Source organism: Dipodomys merriami, unplaced genomic scaffold (assembly GCF_024711535.1).
Source record: "Dipodomys merriami isolate MVZ:Mamm:240054 unplaced genomic scaffold, mDipMer1.0.p SCAF_12, whole genome shotgun sequence".
In the NCBI taxonomy this organism is placed as follows: Eukaryota; Metazoa; Chordata; class Mammalia; order Rodentia; family Heteromyidae; genus Dipodomys; species Dipodomys merriami.
In genome coordinates, this window is record NW_027202493.1 from 7287530 (window position 1) to 7295432 (window position 7903).

Below are 7903 nucleotides of genomic sequence, written 5' to 3' on the forward strand. Positions count from 1 at the left end.
AAAAAAAAAAAAGACTGGGGACTTAGCTCAAGTAGTTGAGTGGTTTCCTAGCAAACACAGATCTATGAAGCAAACAAGCAAAAAGTGCTAATGAGGAATCAGGGAAAAAGGAACCTTTATAACATGTTGGTGGAGATGAAAATTAGTGCAGCCTCTATGGAAATCAGTATAGAGGTTTTCAACAATGTGAAAATAAAATTTCCCTATAATCCTACTATCCTTCTCCTGGGCATGCAAGTCAGCCTTCAATAAAGATACCAGCACACGACATTTATTTTAGCAATATCCACAAGAGTCAAGTTCTGGAATCAGTCTAGATTCCTCTTACCAGATAAATGGACAAAAAAATGTGATGTATATGCACTGTGGAGTATTATTTAGCCATAAAGAACAACAAAATTATGCTATTTGCAGAAAAATAGAGATCACAATATTATGCGAAATGATCCTGACTCAGAAAGACAAACTACCTGTTTTCTCTCATGCGGTATCTAGATATAAAATGAAAAGGACCCGAACATAAAAGCAGTATGACTGAAGGGGTTGAGGGAGCCAGGAGGGGGAGCAAAGAGGTCAGGTTATAAAAATGGGCCTGAAATATATTGTTTGCACCCATGAAAAGATTACAATGAAATCAGTTTAAAATACTTTTAAGGAAGTTAAAAAATGGGGTCTGGGGAAGAAGGTGAAGAAAGATTAAAATGCATCATAGCATGTATGGAAATATCACAATAGAACTATAAAATAAGTTTGAAACACAAAAATACTCAAAGAAGAAAAAAAGAAAGAAATACTAGCTACTCAGGAGACTGAGACTTGGAGGATTGCAGTACAAGACTAGGCAAGCCAGAAGAATACCTTAGCTGCTTTTCCCAAATAACCAACAAAAAGTGGGCTGAGATGTTGCATAAATAGTAGAGCAATTTAACTTTTAGCTCTTGTCACTCTGCCAGTTTAGCAAGTGTGAAGCTCTGAGTTCAAATCTCACTACCACCACAGAAAGAAAAGTAATAATAATTTCCAACTATTCTGCTAGAAACAGAAATTAAGAAAGCTTACCAATGATAATTCTGAGGAATTTCAGGAGGAAAAAAGTCAATGCCTTTGTATGAATGCATTAAAATTACATTATTGGAATGTTTTCCCCAGAAATAAATGGATGATTGAGTGTTAGGCAATATATTGACATATCCCATAACAGAAACTTACAGAGAGAAAAACCATAGAAACTAAAAGATGTATTTTTTAATGTTTTTCTATTCTGAATCTCTGTACAAATTTATGAGTTGTTAGAAATAGAAGAAATCAATCCCAGAAACATGTCATAAGCATGATTTTTTTTGTTGGTTGTGGAGCCTGAACTTAGGGCCTAGGCACTGTCCCTCAGCTCTTCCAATAAAGGCTAGCACTTTACCACTTGAGTCACAGCACCACTGAGGAATCAAACCCAGGGCCTCATGCATACAAGGTAAGCACTCTACCACTGAGCCACCTTTCCAGCCTCCATAAGCATGATTCTTAAGTGCTCTGAAGATTTCTATTTTAACAGAACAGAAATCACTTTGAGCTTTCTTCATCCTCCTCCCCCCAATTCCTATAACTTTTCTTTAAGCTTGAAACTAAAAAGTAGCAGAAAAGCCGGGCGCTGATGGCTCACGCCTGTAATCCTAGCTACTCAGGAGGCTGAGATCTGAGGATCGCGGTTCAAAGCCAGCCCGGGCAGGAGAGACCTTGAGACTCCTATCTCCAATAAACCACCAGAAAACCGGAAGTGGCTCTGTAGCTCAAGTGGTAGAGCGCTCGCCTTGAGCTGAAGAGCTGAGGGACAGCGCCCAGGCCCAGAGTTCAAGCCCCATGACCGACAAAAAAAAAAAAAAAGTAGCAGAAATAGAGGTGCTTCAATCAGCATAATTTTTAATTTTATATACAATATTTGAACAGTTTAGTGTCACTAGATATAATTAGATTATTTATTCTATGAAAAGTTTGCTTAATCCTTCAGGTTCTTTTCCTTCTCTGAGCCCTGATACATGGGGAGTGAGAAACATCTTAATAGCTGTGAGACCCAGGAAAGGAAGGTTTTTCTGGCTTCAAATGGCAAGCACTGGCTACCTTAGAAGTGTGTGTATTCTTCTATTGACAGCATTTAACTTTGTACTCGTTTGCTCTCTGGGGCCAGCTGACATCACCATGCTTAACCCGTGTTCTGGGAGCTCACTTTGGTACTACAGCTCTTCGTAAGCCCATGTCCCATTTTTGTGTGGTCACTATAGGAGGTCACCTGTCCCTCAGCATCTAACTCCACAATAGTGAGTACACAAGGAAGTCATCTGGATCATAGTTGGATATCCAGGGAACACTGCAACTAGAAAACTCCCCAGTAATTCCTCACTAATTGTTTCTCTACCTTTCTGAAATGGCTCTCAACTACTACAATCTGTGTTGATCTAAATCCAGGCAGCAGAGCAATAAATAAAGAATCCTGCAGTTTCTGTTCCTATAAAGCAATAGTAAGTTTTTCCTAAAAGACCTTTGATAATTGCTGTCTCCTGACAAATTTCAGCTCTACTTTTGAAGTGTGAAAGGCAATATAAAGAAAGATAGGATATTATATATATATTACAAATTATATTCTAAATTTTATAAATACAACTTTCAAATAATCATATCAGTAGACCTAGAATATTCAACTTAGGGATTCATATTCTCTAAAAACTGAGGAAGAGAAAGAGAAAAAATGTGAGAGAACATAAAAATTAAAAAGAGAATGTTTAATGAAATGGTTTTAAAGACTCAGTGAAATAAAATAATGAGCAGCAACAAAAAAAGTAAGATGGGAAGAACCAAATGAATTCTAAAGGTTTATTGTAATTCCTTTGCAATTACAAAATAAATCAAGTACTCATTCCCTAAGAGGAAAAAAAAATGGTAAGAAGCAGAACAAAGGGAAAAAGGAAGACAAAAATGATTAAACACACATACACACACACACACACACACACACACACACACACACACACACACACACACACACACACACACACACACACTTATAAACCATAAGCAGCCAGTTCACCAAAGAGACTTAGAAAGGTCAATAAACACTTGAACAAACCTCAGTGTAATTAGCACTCAATGAAATAAAAGTAAGTAAATAAGAATGAAATAGTATTTTTTATCCCACCAGGTAGACACAAATAGTGCAATGGTCAATAGCTCAGACTCTAGAATGATTCTGCTTGAATTTAGATTCTAACTCCATAATTGATCAGGTCTCAAATTCTTGAAAAGTCACTCAACTATTTTAGGTATGTGTTCTGATTGACAAAAGAGGAGAGTAATGGTACCTACCTCAAAGGGTTTTCATGACCATACAATTTATATATAGATAGATAGAGATATAGATATAGAGATAGATACTGCACGGGACAGAACCTAGTCAATAGTAGGTGTTTGGGATATTAGCAAAGATAAAATGCTAGCAATGGAAGTTGTTTATTCATCACTTTGCTTCTGCCAGCCCCTATTCTAGCTGTACAAATGTCAAAATCTTTCTCTCAGTAATATATGCTATAATAGAGGGATATATAGGGGAAAACACATGAGAAGATATAATTCAATTAGAAAATGTCAGATACTCTAAATGCTTTGGAGAATGGGAGAGCATAATATAGTGAGAGAAAGGGATTCAGTGATGAGTACAGGTGCCTCTTACCGCAGCAGTCAGGGACTGTTGGGTGAGAAGGTACACATTTTAGGCGAGATTTGAAGTGTAAGAAGAAAGCAGCCTGATAACCCATTGGCAAAGGGCATTAAAATTGGTGAAGCAGCAAGTACCACATCCAGGATTTTTCCATTGGTTTCTGTGGCAGATGGACTGACACGACCTTTTAGTAAGGCCATCTGTTAGTATATGTCAAAATACTCATACTTTATGATCCAATTGCATACAATCCAGACATGCATTCTGCTAAGAGAATGCACAAAAACATATGTATAAGGCCATTGAGTTTTTTAAACAGGAAAAGCAGCAGTCACCTAATACCTATAGGAAAGGAAATAAGTTACCATATGCCAGTAGTTAAAGTAGAAGAACATCAAATTTATTTAGAAACAAATCAGCTTTAAGACAAAGTAGAAAGAAGGCCTTTTGCTCAGAGGAAATAGGCTGACAGAATTTCCAGTTTCCAGGTGGTTGGCATTGGGAAAGGACTCTGCCAGTACCTGGAGACTTGAAATGCTAGCAATTGTATGGACTGTGTAAACATGGCAGGAGACAGGAGAAGACCTATAGAATGGACACTTGTAGTCTGCAGCTGACTACACTGACATGATTGGTACATCCTACCCACTTGCTTCCCAGAGTGAGTCACCATGAAATTCCCATTGTTGAGGCTAGTCCAAGTTTGGATGCAGTTTTAAGTTATAAGTGCAAAATCCAGGGAGAGATACTCAGAAGAGATAACTGCAGGCACATGAGAGAGGGAACAGACAAATCCCATCATTTGGGAAAAGTCAACACTCAAATACTGAGAAGCTCAGTTCAAATTACAAAATTAGGGAAGAGGCTGAAAACTGAGAGAAGAATAATGCGGTCAGAGATTACACTTGCATTTGCCAAATATTTCATGAAGTGATTTTAACCACTTAAGAAACCATGTACAGAGCAAATCCCATCAGAAAGAAAATTGGATTCTAGTGAGTTTGGTGCAAAAGTAAGTACCATGATCAAGCCTATGATTTAAGGCTTTTTTCATTAGGAGATGCTAAAGACTCATAAAGGTGGATTCACAAATGTGTCTAGATACTTCCTCTGTGCTGTCTTTAGTCTACTAAACTCTTCCTGAATGGCATTCAGGTATACCAAGTGAACATTCTTCTCCTCTCCAGGCTCCCAGGAAAGGTTAAGAGACACAGATTCAACAACTTTATTAAGCAGATCCATGCCAGAGAGAAATCTGGGAGGTTGCAAGAGAGAAAAGTGAATTAGTCAAGTCTTGACAAGATGCTAGGGTGGGGAAGAGAAGCCTTTCTAGGTGAATTTCATAGGAATGTTGAGAGAAGAGCAACAGGCTCCTGGAGACAGCTGCTAAGAATACCTCTTCAGAGTCTAAATCTGGGCATTACTGGGCTTTTCTATGTGTAAGAAGCCAAGAGGGGAAATGGGATGCCCCCTGATAAGAGCTGTCTGCTGTCTTCTCATCACAAAGACAGGCTTATTGACTATTCCAGGCTTTGTTGGTGACTTCGCTTGGGCAAGGTCTCAGAAGCCTGTGTGTTCCTCCCCAATAGAGCAGATTTATTAAGAGTCTTATACCGACTTTCAGAAGTGTCTTGCAGCCAATCAATATGCCGAGAGGCTGTGAAACAGGCGATAGCCATCACAGCATGTCCAATTTCTTTGTGTTTTCACTTTTACATCTGTTAAAGGTCAGAGAGTATATTTATCACAATCAAATGTACATGGTAGGGAGAAGAGATCTGTGTGAGAACGTTGTTGGAAACCAAGTGCAGGGTGGAAAGGCTTCCTTCTGCTTTCTGAAAACTTCACATTAAATTAAAACACATTACACATTTATAGGGTCCCTTCCATCAAAGGATTCCAACGTACTTTAACAACTTTAATTAAGTTGCTCTACCGTCTCTCAGGAGCAAATCAATATGTTTCATACTTGTTATAGATTAGGGAAGTAATGCCCATTCTCTGGCTCAGATTAAACATTCCCTCCTTGAAATATGGAAAATTCTTCAGGAATATATTTAATTATAAGTCTTTGAAACCTTTCCCCTTAATGTATTTTATATTTTCTCCTTGTATACAACTGATGTGTGTGGGGGGGTGTATAAAGAGAGACAGAGAGAATATACATATGATTCATATACATATATACCTATGTATATATATATATATATATATATACACACACAAACATAGATAAATTTTTATGTAAATATCATAGGCATTATGAGAAGATACCTGACCTTTCCTTTTTCAGTTCATAAAATAAATGCAGCCAAATTTTCAGAGCCCTACATGATTTTTTAAATTTAGCTTTTTTAAAATATAAAAGGAGCACAACTAATTCTGTGTTCTGAACCTCATAAGCCTTGCCAAAATGAATCAGAAGGGTTCCTCCATAAACCTAGGAGCCAGAGAGAGATGCCTTTTTCTTTTCTTCCCTTGGTGGGATAACTGAGTGTCCCTGTGTCCTTTGATGGAAGGTTGACATCTTCTGCTCTCAAAATGTCCAATTCTCCACCAGGGAGAGTACAGGCTTCACAGCAGCCATGAGATGCTGGGCTGAATACAACATGTCAGGAGAATGGAGAAAGGCCACTGTGCCCTCTCTACAGTGGCACCATAGGGACTCTGGGAAAAAATAATAATAATCTAGGAGAAAAAAGGCAAGTTAATGACTCACATTCTCTACCTGGGGGCTTCTGTTTGTGGGAAACAAATTGCTATAATAATAGCTACACTTCTGCCACCTTCTTGGCTCACCTTGGAGACGGCTTGAGCTCCTGAGATGGAGGCTTTGTGTTGTTAAAGAATGCAGAGCTGTCAGCTTTCCCCCTCAGTGGCTTTTGGAAGTGAAGGCGTTCTGCATTTCCTACCAGGAAAAGCACAGCATCTGAAAAGCACCCAGACTTGGCCATTTTTTTGACTTGCACTTAAGCAGTAACTTCGCTATCAAATTCAGCTACCACTAATTGGAATCCTCTATTTGTAGCATAGAGCAAAGAGAAATGGGAGCCCTTTGGCCATATAACCTGGCATTTTAGGATTGAATAAGATTGCTTCTGGTTGAAGCACTTTATTCTAATGTCTTCTACGGTAGGCTTGGTAGACCCTGGTAGCCAAGAGGGTCTGGGCAAACTTATTGTTCCATTTCCAGGGAGAATAACCTTCTAGCCAAGGACTATTCATGCAACAGGATAAATTGATGGTGAGGCTAAGAAATGGCAGCATTTCCTTTCCCTGTCGTCACTTCTAGGGAAAAAAAACCATTCAACAGTAATTTTCTAAAGATCCATGTATGAAGGTCCACTGGAAAACTAGGAAATGCCAAAATGTTTTTCCTGCTCTCTCACTCAATACAACACATAACACTTCTGAGAATAGAGATGTGTGGTTTCCTTTCCGCAAACATCAAACAACAAAATTTTCTGCAAACAGTAGCATAGCTAGATGTCCTATTGATGTTGCTTGCCAGATTTGAAATACCCAGAGCATATCATGTGCCTATACTCCAGCTTGAGTACTAACAGGTCTGTATATCTTGCATAGATCATGTGAAATTACACTAGGCATATTTCTTTTTTTTCTTTTTTATTCTTTTACCAATGTTTCTTTTTAATGAACTGACCATTACATTTCCAAAGTTCTGAAATGGCCAACAGACCAAGAAAGACATTCTTTAGGTTCCTGCTTAAAACCAACAGCTTCAGCAAACTGCTGGCCTTGATTCAGGGCCAACACTATGCATATTTCAAGGATAGTCATTGGTGACTGAAAGATTCAAGAACATTTCCTCAGTTTCTGGATACTTAAATAGGCCAGCTGTCTCCAAAGAATATTTCTTTTTTTTTTGGTGGGGTGTCTGGTCATGGGGCCTGAACTCTGGGCCTGGGTGCTGTCCCCCAGCTCTTCAGCTCAAGGCTAGCACTCTACCACTTGAGCCACAGCACCACTTCCATCTTTTTTCTTTTTGCTTATGTGGTGCTGAGGAATCTAACCCAGGACCTCATGCATGCAAGGCAAGAGTTCTACCACTGAGCCACCTTCCCAGCCCCTCCAAAGAATATTTCAGAATTTAAATTTCTCCCAATCATGACTCATGAAGGCAGAAAGTCAGAACTAACTCGATTCACAAAATAAAACAATGTGATATTTCTTATAGCC

The 7903-nt window shown here is 38.6% G+C and overlaps 1 non-coding gene across 1 annotated transcript; it reads right to left on the reverse strand.

Moving 5' to 3' along the window:
* Window positions 1-7342: 7342 nt before the first annotated feature.
* Window positions 7343-7477, reverse strand: LOC138823476 (small nucleolar RNA SNORA2/SNORA34 family). Its single transcript, XR_011370826.1, has one exon. It is a non-coding gene; the product is annotated as a small nucleolar RNA SNORA2/SNORA34 family (small nucleolar RNA).
* Window positions 7478-7903: the final 426 nt, after the last annotated feature.